Genomic DNA, 14,551 nt, shown 5'->3' with positions numbered 1-14,551 from the left:
TTTGTAGACTTGTAAAAGTTGCTATAAAACAGCTCATCAGTTATGTGCTTCTCTTAGCTTCATCACAACACAATACTGTGCTTGTTTTTTCCTAGTTGGTGGTTTTTTTGATTTTTTTTTTGTTTTGTGGTTTTTTTTTTTTTTTTTTTTTTTTTGGTCTCAGTGTTCAGTAACACTGTGCATAGTTTAATGAATTACCATGAAAAGTCTTGGTTATGCTGTTTAATGGAAGCACTTCTGTTAAGACATCCTCATTGTGGTCTCAGCTGTAACTACATCTACATCAACTATTGGCCATGGATTAGAATTTCCAGGAAGGACAGAAAGGGGGCAGAGATGTGGGAACAAGATGTGCTTTTGCAGAATGCTTGACTACATGCTCTGATTTATTATTTAGCTGTGAGCTATGTTCAGTTCAGCAGGGGAGCTCTTCTTCCCACAGTTCCATTGAGATCTCTGTGTGTCAAGTTACTCTTGTGCAGTGACTTGGACATTGTTCCTACTTATATGCTGCTGCTGCTTCAACAATGTATTTGCAGCGACCTCAATGCCTAGAAAAGACTGTTCTACATTTGTTTCCATGCTCTCTGATACCTAGTATGTTCACACAAACAGTATGCTGCTGATATTTTCTTTACTGACAACTATTGGTCAGCTTGAAAGCTACAGAATTCCATCCTATTGTGTAGAATTAGATTAGTGATAGTAAATAACTGCATAATTAGAAGCTCTTTTACCATGTCAGGGTAAACTCCTGTCCTTTCTAATTGCCTCTAGTCTCAGGAAAGTTTTCTGGTACATTTTTGATGTATTTCCATAAGGGTCAGGCAGGTGAATGGAGAAGGTAAGAGATGTTAATGGAAGCAAGTTTTCATTTATTTCCTATAAGCAGAGTGCTTGCATGGAGCAATGTTATATATCACGCTATGCTAGAGGGTTTTCTGTATCTCTGCAAGTCTCCTATGTTATAAATTAATAAAAAATTGATAGTATTCTCTCTAACTTTGCAAGGCACTTAATGCTAGGGAAATGCTAGTGAAATGAATATACATAGAAATGCAAAGATTAAGTAGTGTTGAAATTAAACTTCTTTTGATCTGCATTGAAAATCATTACATGTACATAAAAATCTGGTATTTTCCCAACCTATTTTTTATCGCAGTTGTAATGGCCACAATAAAAATGGAGCACTACAGTAAAAAACATTGGAAAACTTTTGTGATCAGGAAATGAGTTCCATTGGTAAGGGATTGGCAACTGCCTAGAAATTGTCTCTAGTTGCTTTCTCAGCCCCACGAGCAGTTTCACCTTGAAGCATTTCACAGCAGCCCACAGCATATTAAAGGTAGGGAACTCAGATAACCTGACGGAGAGGAAGATTACAGATACTTTTCAATTTCTTACATTTTTCAAAATGGATCCTTATATGCCACTTGTGTCAGTATTTGTGCTCCTGCTGAACCATTGCTATGTTGTGCAGTCCAAATGTGGTATTTCTATTGCCTCTGCAATACATGCAAGTATAAATCCCTGACACAGGACATGACAGTAACAGGTTCATTTTTACAGCACTTCCCCTAAGCTATCCTTGAGCTCACTATGTTTCGCTATCTCTAAAATGCTAAATACAAAATTATTAAAAACCACGTGGCATGATTAATTTCGCTTGTATTAAGCTTCAAAAGAGAAAGTTGTGTAGTTTAAGCTAGAAGTCTAAGCTAGGCTTCCTCTGTGCCTGTTGGAAAATAGGCTCTGCCACAATGGAGTGGAGGATTCATTTCACTTTCTTTCACTCCCTTTGGTGCTATTTCCTCTTTTGCAGCAAAGCAAAATGTATGATCCTTTTAAATTTCTTCACAGCTTGGCTCTTTTTTGCTCATCTACCTTGTGATTTTTTTTAATGCCAGCTGTGATCTGCAACCCTTTTGCACCCCTTGCAAACCCTTTTAAAAGTGCAATCTCATATGTTCAAGTATAAATACAAATTTTTTCATGTATTTGATGAATTATCCAAATTGTCAAACATCTGCAACCCAGCATTAGTTTTCATTTGCATCTTGATAGGTAGTGGGCATCATTTACATCTGTATAACCTCCCTATGCTCAGTAGGTTTTCCAGAATTATATTTTCCCTGTTAATTGAGAATGAAAGCTATGAAGTCCTGCCCATCAGAGACAATTCTTTCACCAGCAGAACTAAATAAAGCATTGTCTTTTGTTCTCCCCTATTGACTAATGAAGATGGTGCCAATTACAGAAGATTTTTCATCTGTTATTGGCTAAACCTGAATGTGCTTCTTATGTGTCAAGGCACTTTTATGGCAACATCTTTGGACTGCTTGGGAGGTTTTTTGCTATGTATTTATGGGACATTAACCATTTGCAACTAATTTAGAAGACTGCAAAAGGTAGCTTAGATATCTTCTTTATAAGTTGCCAAAATCATACAGTATGTCATGGGATGGTTTGGATTGGAAAGGACCTTTAAATATAATCTAGTTCAAAACCGCCTGACATGGGTAGAGACACATTGCACTAGATCAAGTAATAAGGATTTTATTTGGCAATCCCTTACGCATTTTTTCAAGAGATTTTCATGGAAGAGAGTTCACCTGAAGAGGGCCAAAAGCCTTTTACCAAGATGAAACAGTCACATATGCAAATGACAGACTAGGATTTTTAAAGCAGTGAAGATAATTTGGCCTTGAGTGTCCTCCTTTTCGTTTGGAGGATAGCATGTGAACTCATCTTACACTTGTGTATATCATCAGATGTTAATCTTCAGAATCAAAAATCTTGGAAATCTGATCCAAGCTACTTTGCAGGAAGAAGTTATGGTCACAAAACAAGGAGAGCTTATTCCCATTTAAAAAATAATATACGGTTTGCTGCAATTTGCAACTGCATGTTAGTTAAGTGCATGGAACCATTGGATGCACTGTAATCCACTGGTATTACCTGTGGCATGTGTTACTATTTGAGAGGCAGGGTTACCCCCTGATGAGGATTTTGGTTTTCAGTCCCTTCTGAAGCATGCACCATGTGGATAGAGCAGGGAAGTATCTTGCACAGATGTTCTGGTCTGAAAAGGCAGCAAACACACACAGAAACACAGACCAGGAGTGTTCAGCAGGGATTCAGCTGTTTGAACTAGAAGGGATGAAAACATCCATGGGGCAAGCCCTGTAACAACTGCTTTGTATTGAACAAAACAAAACAAAACAAGAAGTAAAAAAAGAGAAATTTGTCTGAATCTGCCTGATTTATAGGAACTTAGCTAATAGCAAATTAGTCTCTTTAAATGAACAATCTAGCTATGGCAGGGATGCAGGAAATCAGAGAAGGCTGCATAGCCATACACTAATTGATGTGCACATCAGACCCTGGGGACATGCTCTTGAGGCCGTGGATGCTTATTGTTGGTGTCCTCGGATGAAGGTGGTATTTAGTGAAAGAGAAGAAAGCCAGTGTGTAAAGGACAGGCTTAGTAAGTAGCAAATGCGTTGTAAATTAGTTGACATTTTGGTGTTTTTGCCCTTCTTCCTCCCAGGTAGCCAGGCTGTCCCTGCCATCTCCCCGTGCTGGCCTGCGAGCTGGACGTGCTGTGCTGTGGGAACCTGTAGCTTGGTCAGAATCCCCCAAATTGGCCTAAGGGACATCATGCCCTGCTTGTTTGGAGGGAGGATTGATCTCCATCAAAACCATTTTGTTCAAAAATTTTGTTCAAAACCAGAGTACAGCAAGTATTTCTAGCCATTATTTCTCCTTGTTCTTCTTCTCTACATATTTCTTTCTTTTTCCCCTCTATTTTGGATGGGGATTTTGGTTATTTTTTTCTACTCTGCTGGCTCTGACAACACTCAAATTGATATTATCCAGCCTGAGGACTATATTTCTGTCCTACACCATTTGTATTTTTCAGATTGCTCAAAAATAACTTTACAGAGTGGATATGAGGAAAATGAGCTAATATTGTCATTTGGATGTTTCTCTTTATTTTAGGGAATAGAAAGGAGAAATGGCATGTTCCCTAAATACTGCACATAGGAATTATATATATACATTTTTTTTTTTTGTGTCTAGTATGAGCTTATGAAATTAGTTATTGGTGGAAAGATTAATACTTTTCACCACTCCTCTAAATCATTTTTGTGTTTCCGAAAGCTCCTAATGCCAATTGCTAAAAAAAAAAAAAAAGAAAAAAAAAGAAAAAAAAAAGAAAGTCAAAGTTGCTACCACAGCAGCAATTCGTGTTAATTTTTGGAAATCTTATATAAAGTTAAAAACCTTGAATGTTGTTTAATTGAAACAAAGGTCTGGGTTCTGGGAATAAAATACAACAGCACCAGAGACCTTCAGGTAATTTGTTTACCTTCTGTTCATAGAAGTCAAGAAGCAGCATTATCATTAAAAGGATGAAGTGTGTTCAGACAACTGAAACAAAACTAAGTAAGATGCTAATTAAATAAATTACAGAAAAGTATCATGCTGTAGTATTTTGTTCTACAGAGGAATTCAACCTGTAGTCTTCTTTTTTTTTAAGTAAAAGTCACATAAGAAATTTATTTTATTAGCATAGGAGTTAAGTAAATAATCATGTGGCAGAATGGCAGAACATCTGACTCTTACACACCAGTGATTTTATATATCAAACTCAAATTAAATATTACTAAAATTTGTCTCAAGACAAAGAAAGGTAGAGAAAATAAGCAGAAGAGAATCCAGAAACATGGACTGAAAGCAAAGAGGGAACTACAAAAGAACATGGTTTTGGGTAGAAAAAACAGTTAATTGGTGTGCAAGAAGAGCAAGATGAGACTTGAAATAGGAAAGATCAATCCTAAAAGATGAAAGAAAAAGAAGAAAACACACAGAAATTGATTATTTCGTCCATGTTCATAGTTGTTTTGATCCTCAATGTTCTGTCTTTTATAACTGATAAATAAATGATTCTTTATTAATTTTTGATTGCAGCCTTAAAGATATTATGATTAGGCTTGAATCTTGAACTTGGAAAAAAGCAGACTTGGGGCTGTGTACATAAACCTTAGTGAGTGGGTTTGAGATGGGTGAGAACAAAAAGTAAAGTAATAAAGCATAAAGTGATTTCTTTGTGGCATATGGAAGGGTTGGTTGTGGTTTGTGTGAAGATGAGCAACCAAGGGTTTCTGAAGACTGCACATCAGAGAATGCAGAGGAGCAAAGAGTTAAAAACCTGGCATTGACAAACTGGTGCCCGAATAAACTATGCTTTGCACACCAGGAGGACAGGGTGCCCCATGACACGCTGGTTGACTTGGCTGATGTTGTCTTCATAGGGTAGATAGATGATGGATCAGGGAATTACATGGTTTCTGTTGGCATTGGTGTTTCTCTGTTAGAAACTGCAGAATAATCTCAATTTTATACCGTACAGGTAAGGATTTTTATTTAGTTCATGACAATTTGATAAGACTAAACACTAAATCAGAGTATGTTCTGAATACAGACCAAAATCTTAATTTATCACACAGAATAAATGGCATAGCAGTACTTAGTTGATGGAACTGTAAATCTCATTAACAGTGAGTGAGCCTTTAGCATGTTACTTACTTTATGATCAAATATCCAGCATGCTCTTTCTTTCAGTGAACATATTTTGAAGAGGAAGGATATATTGAAGATGTAAGAACTGGTAATAACTGCAAGTCTTATTGTGAGGCAGGACATTATCTGTTAGGCAGGACTTTGATAGAGTCTTCTCTACTAGAGCTTAGATGAAAGCTTTGGTACCAGAGACCAAAATAGTGTTTTAAATCCTTTCTTGGCTTTTCTGGATTTTGTGATTTACTAAAAGCTAGTAACTCATTCAAACCTGTGAAAGTCACTACTAGAAAAAACAATAAAATATTAAACATCATAGTTTCTTATTGATTTCTGAAGCGAGGACTGATGCCTTAAGACTTCAGTTCCTACAGTAAATGTTACTGTGATTTGATATTTCATAAAAGTGGGCATATTGATCCCTCAAGAGAATGTATTGTAGGGAAACATAATTATTCTAGCTCATTTCTTGCATTTACTTTTTTTTTTGTTTTGTTTCTGAATTCAAGTCCTGTTCAGTTCAGAGCTGAGTTAAAAATCTGTCAGGAAATTTAAAATACAGAAAGACAGAAATATGTTAGCAGTCTTATGGAGACACAAACCATCAAAGGCTGTTAATGAAAATTCCAGCAAGGAGTTTATATATATCCTGTTTCAATGTCCATTTAATGCCCACTTATGGGATTTGTGCTTCACTGTTTTCCTTATGGTCAACAGAAAGGTCATTCAGTGGTCATTCATTCTTGATGTGGTCCAGGATTTACAGTGCATATGCTGATCCAGAGCCTCATTTGTTAGATTAGGACTGTTTGCTTACACTTTCTTGTGAAGACATTCTGGTTTCTGCTGTATAGTTGTCTGCCTGTGAGATAGTTGTATACAGAGAATTTGCAAGCAGCAGAGAGAAACAGCCTTTTCTAGAACATTACACATTTGGTCCAGTTTAGATGCTTACTTACAGAGGAGATAGGGAAAGTCAGGACTGCCTCAAGTGTAGATCCATGATGAGATTAGTATCACCTTCTCTTTTTGTCTCCTCCCTTTATCCATTTTTCCTTTACAAGTAGACTGTAAGTCAAGAAGCTGGGGAGGTATTGATGGGACACTACTACAGCCCAAAAGTTCAGAAACTGACTCTAGTTTCCTCTCTTTTTCTTTATCCACATAGAGGAGAGGTAATGGGAACAATAGATGAGCCAGCAGATAAGCCCAAGTGTCTTTCCATACTAAAACTCCTCATGAGAGTTTATGGGGAAAGAGATTATTATCAAGCACTGAAAGTCGTATTTTATTATTTTAGGACTATGGGAACTTGTTTGGTACTGCTTTTTAACGCTATGGGTACTGCTTTATCAAGACTGAAATAGGAGGTGTTAGATTTGGAGTCCTGGCACAGGAACACTGACAAAAATGTGAATGCTTTGATCAGACTGTGCTGTGTTGGGCATGTGCTCATGTTGTAAACCCACTGTATTGGTTTGGTCTTCATGTGCAGTCTGATTAGATAGCATCTGAAGAAATTCCAGATTGTTTTTTTTATCATAGGAGCATAGAACCATAGAATACTTAGGGTTGGAAGGGACCTTTAAAGGTCATCCTGTCCAAGCCCTCTGCTTGGAGAGCAGAGAAAACTGGGCAGAGATACCTTCAAGTAGATCAGGTTGCTGAGAGCCCTGTCCAACTTGACCTTGAAAGTCCCAGGGTTAGGCTATCTACCACATGTCTGGGCAGTCTGTGATAGTGTTTAACTGCCATTATTGTAGAAGTTTTCTGTCTTATATCTAGTCTGAATCCCTCTTTTAGTTTTAGACCATTACCTTTTTATCTTACTGCAACATGTCCTGTTACCAACATTCCCTCCATCTTTAATTAATGTTTTTTCCATGTTTAAGTACTGAAAGATCGCAGTATGATGTGCCCAGAGTTTTCTCTTCTCCAGGCTAAACAAACACAACCCTCACAGCCTTTCCTCTTAAGGAGGAGTGTTTCAGTCCTCTGATCATTTTCGTGGCCCTCCTCTGGATCCACCTCAACTGGTCCATATAATTCTTATGTTGTGGGGTACACAGTTGGACAAAGCACTGTGGGTGGAGTGTCTCCAGAGTGGAGTACAGGGTAGGAATTACCTCCCTTGAATACTGGCCACATTGCTTTTGCCTTCACTTATTCTACCCTAAAAAATTTCATCATAGTGTGTTGCTATTGGACATGAAATGAGTACACAGAAACTTGGTAAGTTCAAAAGAGAATAAAGAGAAACTTTTATTTGAACATATGGTATTTATAGAATTCCAAAGGTGACTGTGGATTGGAGGATGGAATTACCACCTCTCCAACCACACTGGTCCAAAGATCAATCAATCAATCATTTCTCTCTACTCACAGAGAAATATGTAAACTATTCTATTTATACATGAAATTGTATGGGAACTCTGGCTCTCAAATATGTAAACATTATCAGAAGGCTAAAGAAGTTTTATGAGAACTTTAAAACTTTCAGAAGAACTATAAAAGAAAACACTTCTATAAATCAGGGCAACAATAGTGTACCATGGAATAGCAGTAGGGTTCAAAACATTTTCTGTTGCAGGACGTAGCTCTTTTTCATTAGTCTCTAAACCAGTATTTCTGTTCTCAAAGTGAAAGACCTTTAAACCCGATGCAGTTTATTTCCCATCATAAGACAGAGGCGGAGTCACAGAAGAGCATTAAACTTCAGTCCTGAGCAAACATCATTAAATGCTGTGTCTTTATGTGAGTCAGCCCTGATGAGATATTCCCTTTGCTGTCTGTGACTTGTCACTTTGCGCTATTGAGAGTCTTTGTCCTTTCATCAGTTAAATAGACTGAAGTGTCGCCTTTGGAAGATAATTACAGGTTCTCAACAAAAATGGCAGAGTTAAACCCTGCTAGATGGTACTTGTCTCGCTGGAGAGAGCACAAAAACCACACAGAGGCCGTGGTGTTCTCTGCACAAGGGCCCCTTCCTGGGATAATGACAGAGCTCTGGGTAGGAATGATGGACCTGGTTAGGAACCTGGTGTGGGATCTGCATTTTACCTTACGTGACTGGCTGTGTGAGCCTTTCAGGGAGCTGCAGGATTGAAAAGGAAATGCTGAACAACAGGCAGCTTGTACCAGCTCCTCATTTTTGGGGGGGATCTTTGCATTCCAAAAAAACTCTGATGAAAAGGGATTTGTTGGCTTGGAGATATTCTGGGAAATATCCAAAAGTGTTACATCCTCCACTATTCTTTCAGAAAGCTGCTCTGAGAGATACAGGTCTCTTGCTGGAAGTCCTTTGTAAATTCTCATGTTTAATTAACGTGGTAAGGTTTACATTGCTGCTTGATTGGTCTTGCCATTGAGAGCTGTCTGCTTGGTGGCTAGAACAGTGTCTAGTGCTTGTGTCTGAGTGCATGACTTTGTTAAAGCCTGATTTGTTATTGTTAGCATGATCACACTGCAGGGATATGATCACTGAGCCAAATCTTCAGCTGATGAATATCAGGATAAGTTCAAATGAAATTAGTGGAATTTTCTGGACTTTACCTATAAATTGCAGGGGATATTAAAGTCCACGTGCAGAGGACTTATTACTTTCAAAGTTGCATGAAAGTCTTTCTGTATTTATTATTATTGCATTAGGAATTGGAATCCTCAAATCAAAAAAAGCTGCAAATACTATATATTTTTTTTTCAACTTAAGAGTAAACTTCGTATTATGTTTTCAGTATTTCCTACAATTTTCTGAGTAGAGGATACAGAATAGTGTTAAAAATCTGTTGTTGCCACAAATGCAGAGATGTAGAAAAATTGTCAGGCTGCAAGTGCACAGCTTTCATTCTGTAAAATTCTCTTTAGGATTGAGCATTTGTCTACAGATTATTCTATATCAATAATTTACCAACTCTATTTGCTTTCAGAATGCATACGTGAATTTAATATGAAAGAGGAATGAATTGGTACAGAAATTATGAGTACAGAAATAGAAAATTTGATAACCAATGATTAGTATTTTTTTTTTCAAGGAATTTGTTATAATGCAGGAAGGGCAGGGAAAACAAACAAACAAACAAACAAACAAAATAAAAACCCTGAGAAATGAAATCAAAATAATTACTGCCTGCATGAGTTGGTTGCACATTTCTGGTATGAATGCTGGCAAAGGAGAGTTCTGGAGAGACAGACAAGAAGTCCCCTTTGTGAGAGTACATGAGATGGCAGCAAAATCAGAAGCAATCTTATTAGTTTGACAAGTTGTAAATTTTCACAGACTCTCTCTTTCAGGCAGGGAGCATTGATGGGTTTTGTGTGTGGAACACTGATGTTCCATGTACAGTCTGTACACCAGATAATAAAAGGTCCTTGTTTGCCAACCTGCATTTGAGCAAATCCAGAGAGACAATAATGTGTTGCTACTGGTTCTTTTGTACCAGAAGTGGGAAGGCACAAGAAAGTGCAATCTAATAACACTTGCAAAGGCCTTTGTGCTATGTATCTGTGTTTGTGCTACAGAAGCCTTGTGATCTTACCTGTCTTGCTAATGCTTATTTTGAAGGAAGTGTGATAAAATTATTCATTATGGACAACTATATGGGAATATCTGTCAGGAGAAGAAGACTGGGCAGTAGGAACAATCTCTACCCTAATCTCATGAATTATTTAGCAAGGTTTTTCAGCTGACAAGATGTCAGGTCAACCAAAATGACAAAAGTGCTTATGACAAGAGAAGGAGAGAGAACAGGCAGCATTTAGAGCCAGACAGGGCTAATTGGTTTGAAATGGCAATGTAATATTTGTATTCAGTAAAGAATCAATGCCACTGCAGATCCATACCTAATGCTACCTCAACTTGACTCTTGAATCTAATTATATTAGAATATTTTTGGTTGAATTCATACAGATTCTCAAGCGTTAGGATCTATTACTGCAGATCTATGTTTTGGTTGGTGCCAAAAAAACGGAATAATGGTCCTGGCTCTCATTTGATGTATGCTGCACCTCCCAAGAGCAGCTGTTTTGCAAGATGCACATCTCAACTGTTCAAAACTTTGGTGTAAAGATGTGATTGTATGCAGTAATTGTTGTTTGAGGCTGAAATATTAATATTAAATGAGTTCTTAAACTAGCAAAAAGTTTAAGATTCCTTAATTTGCTACTAGCTTAAGCTTCTTGCCAAAAAAGATGAATAGGCACCAGAGTGCTGCTGCAAGCAATGTGAAAAAGAATCTTTCAGAATTGAAAAATAAAATTAATTGGAAATTACTGGACATATGACAGGTCATCTGATGTTAATTCAGGACTTTGCATCTCTTGCCTCTTATGTAGCTTCTCTAGACTTCAGACTGTCACATCAGCTGAAGGACACAGGAGGTGGATAGAAAAGATGATTGAAAAGTTGCAGACACAATGCTCTGCTACTGTAATTCCTGTGAGGCTGAAGGAATCCAACAAAAGGGAAAATAGAAGCCAAATCTGTAGGGTTTATTTCATCACAGCAGAAGAATGAAAATAAAAAGGAAAGGAGAAAAAGGTCTCCAACACCATATTATCAAAGACTTTAATAATACATTAGAACATGGCACTGTGCCCCTGAAAATTGTGAAGGCACCTTTGGGGACATTCTTTGGTAAATTTCTCAACAGTACTTAAATCTTGTCTGTCAAAAGCAGTTTGAGAAGCTTGTCAACTGGCTATGTGACTTCAGACTAGTGAAAAAAAGTAATTCAGAGTTTCTGCAAATTTTATTCTGTCTTGAAAAAAATTGTACTTAGTAAAATCACACTAAAAAGACAGTCTTTTGCCATATTGATTAAGCCAATCTTCTTTTAGAATTGAAAAAAAAAATCTGTTCCATACATAGATTTATAGATCAAATATGCAGTTTAATATCTCTGTTACTGAGTAAAATTGGGTTGTTCATATGCAAAGCATTTGGTGGGAAAGATTTGATCCTGTGGCCTTTCCTACAGGCATGAGTTTAATAGTCAAAATAAATTCTTTCTCTTTGATTAACTTACTTAGAAATTCTGACTGATCATTTAGGAGTTTAGGAAGAAGTAATTTAGCAGTCAGCAGTAGTTCTTAATTAATTCTGCCTCAGTGTCTGTTGATTTATATTACAAAAAAAAAAATTCATTTTTTTTCCTCAGTATCTGCTTTGACACATTAATTATGTGTTGGCTTCTTCTGGGTTTTTTGTTTGTGTACTTTGAGTTTTTATGAAAGCTATTGATTCATTGATCATGACCGCAGTAGCATTTAAGGTGAATAAACAAATCTTAAGTCTTTAAACATCAGCTTCCACCTGTGTCTTGCCATATAATTTTTTTCTTTATCCCAGGCACTCTCTTAAACCAATTCTCTTGGTTCTCTGGAAATCACTCACAGATTTCACTCTCCAAGTTAGCTACTTCACACAAATCCTTGCTCACAGCAGATTAGTGAAATTTGTGAATCCTGAACTCTCCTTAGGGCTCTGTAGGGAAATGTGTTATTTTAGGTAGAACGTCTTCTGCCTAATTACTGCCAGATATAATTGGCACTTACCTTGCTCTGCTTGTCCTTATTTATTTTTTCTCTCTCCCCCTTAACCTGCCTCCTCATTATACTTCTGTTTCCCAGTATAGAAAATCCTGCCTTTCTCTTTTATGCTGCTTATCCTAGCCTGAGTCCTCATGATCAGAAGGAATCTCCAGAGGTTTCTCTCCATCTGCCTCCACCAACAGTTCCAAATCTTCCGTCTGGCTTATCTTCTTATCTTTTCCCTTTTTTCCCTAGACTTCTGTTCCCCTATTTCTTCTCCCAGGGATTTCCATCCTCTATACTCACACATGTACTCCCATGGCACTGTTGCCCCTTCAGTCCTACTTTTTTTCTCTGCTCCACTCTCAGGTGGCAGCTCGAGAGAGAGAATGCTACGTATTTCTGTGAATGCTGCTTTGAAATATAGACTTCATTGGCTCTTTTCCCTGGGGTTGAATAATTCATAGATTAAATATTTCTGCCATATGCCGGCATATCTATGTTGCACTGACTATCAAATCACAGAAATGTTAGTAGGAAGGGATCTCTGGAAGCCATCTAATCCAGGCTCCGGCTCAAAGTAGGACTGTTGCCAGTATTACAAACAGAGCAGTCATGTCTCAAAAACCTCCAAGGATGGAGATCCAGTAACTTCTTTGAGTGACTAGGTTCAGAGCTGCACTGCTCTTAATCACCTGCCTCCTCCTAATGTTTATCTTGAATGCACCAAGCTGCAGTTTGTGTTCACTGGCCCCTGTTGTGTTGTCTGCCAATATGGCAAATGGTTGTAGGATTTGACTAGACCACTCAGCCTCTCTTTTGCTGGACTGAAACACCTTGCTCTCTCCTGCTAGGTCATGCGCTCTGGACCTGTGACCATCCTGGTAGCCCTCTTTTGAACACTTTCTAATTACAAATGACATCCCTATTGGACTGGGAAGTGTGTGGGTGGACATAGTATTTCAACTGCTGCCTCACCTTTGCTGAGCAGAGGACAATAAAAGCCTCCTTACATCTACTATCCACATTGCTCCTGAGGCAATTGACAGCCAGGCTGCTTTCCATGCAGTGAGAGACAAGTGATGGTGTGTTTGTGGTGTGTCCCCTGCCCCAAGCCCTTTCCTTCAGGTGCTCTTAGCCAGTAGCTTCTGACCTGGTGCTGCTGCGTGGCATCATCCCATTTTAGGTGCAGACCTTCTCCTTGTTGATCCAGAGGAAGTTTCTTTTAATTCCATTCTCAAATTTCTTTGGATTAAAGCTCTGTCATTCAGCATGTCAGCCATTTTACCAAATTTTGTGTTACCTTTGAATTTGCTGAGAATATACTCTGTCTCATCATCCAGTCTGTCAGTGAAATGAGCAACATTGGGCTCACAATTAACCACTTATGTGCTCTGCTTGTTACCAGCCATCAGTTGGATGGTAAGCATTATTTCTTAATTGTTTCAGCATGGCAGCCCATCTCTTTTCTGCCCAGCAATACAATACAACTGTGCCTCTCTTCTTCATGCTCACTTTTTGTTTTTAGGAAGGAAAAAGTGCAAAATCCCCATGGAAAAGGGAAATGCAAAGAAGTTTTGAAGAGAAAACAGAGTCCCAAATCTTGTCTTTCAACCTATAATAAGAAGAGCAAAGAGTGGACAATTCTTTTTTCCCCCAGGGAGTTTGTAACTACAAGGTTTTGTTGTTTTGTTGTTTTTTTATTGATCTAGAGACATTTTTCAAGGTAGTATAGGCTTCATTTCCACAGCAGATCAAGCTGTTATTAGCCCAAAGCACTGTAAAAATCTTGCTCAGTATCAACTGGTCTTTTTGACAGAATAATAAAGTAAATAAAACCCTCTAAAAGGCATGCCTTAGGTTTCAATAGATATGTTGGAATTCATAGAGACCTCAATATGAATTATTTTGCCTTCTTCATTCATGATCACTAATTTATAGTTTTTGGTTATATCACTGAGTCAAGTAACAACCTTTGTAAGAAAATGACTATCTTATCTCCCTGTCCCTGGAAAAGCAGACTAGACTAGTATTAATTTTTTTTTATGCCTCCACTTTTGGTTTTCTTAAGCTTTATGTTCCAAACCCTCTCTCTTGTGCATTCATCAAGAATGTAATTTTCTTGTTCACAGTCCACCTTATTTTCTTGCAATTAATGAAACTTTCAGTCCTTGACTTTTTCCGGAATGTATGTGTTGTGGGTTGTTTAATGCCTTTTAAATTCTTTCACGAAGTTGAGTCTTTCATTACGCCACATTCCTCAGGTGTAAAGAGATTGTGCTGCTGTGCAAGGCTGCTCATTCTGGAGAGCAGATTAGGTCAAATGCCATGATTTTTGTGTCTCGCTCATGAAGGGTTTGATGTGAAGAGAATTCTTCTTGTTTCATAGTGGTCTCTGATTTCACAGGATTGTGATCTGACAACCTTCCACAGAGAAGGT

At 37.8% G+C, this 14,551-nt stretch overlaps 1 protein-coding gene across 6 annotated transcripts in view; it reads left to right on the top strand.

The window, feature by feature from the left end:
- Positions 1-14,551, top strand: part of CACNA2D1 (calcium voltage-gated channel auxiliary subunit alpha2delta 1) — a 357,434-nt gene that overhangs the window by 80,980 nt on the left and 261,903 nt on the right. The gene's annotated exons all lie outside the window — the stretch shown is intronic.

This window comes from Lonchura striata, chromosome 1A, assembly GCF_050655825.1.
Source record: "Lonchura striata isolate lonStrDom1 chromosome 1A, ASM5065582v1, whole genome shotgun sequence".
Lineage (NCBI taxonomy): Eukaryota > Metazoa > Chordata > Aves > Passeriformes > Estrildidae > Lonchura > Lonchura striata.
Note: the sequence above shows the minus strand (reverse complement) of the source record. Positions and strands in the feature narration are given on the sequence as shown.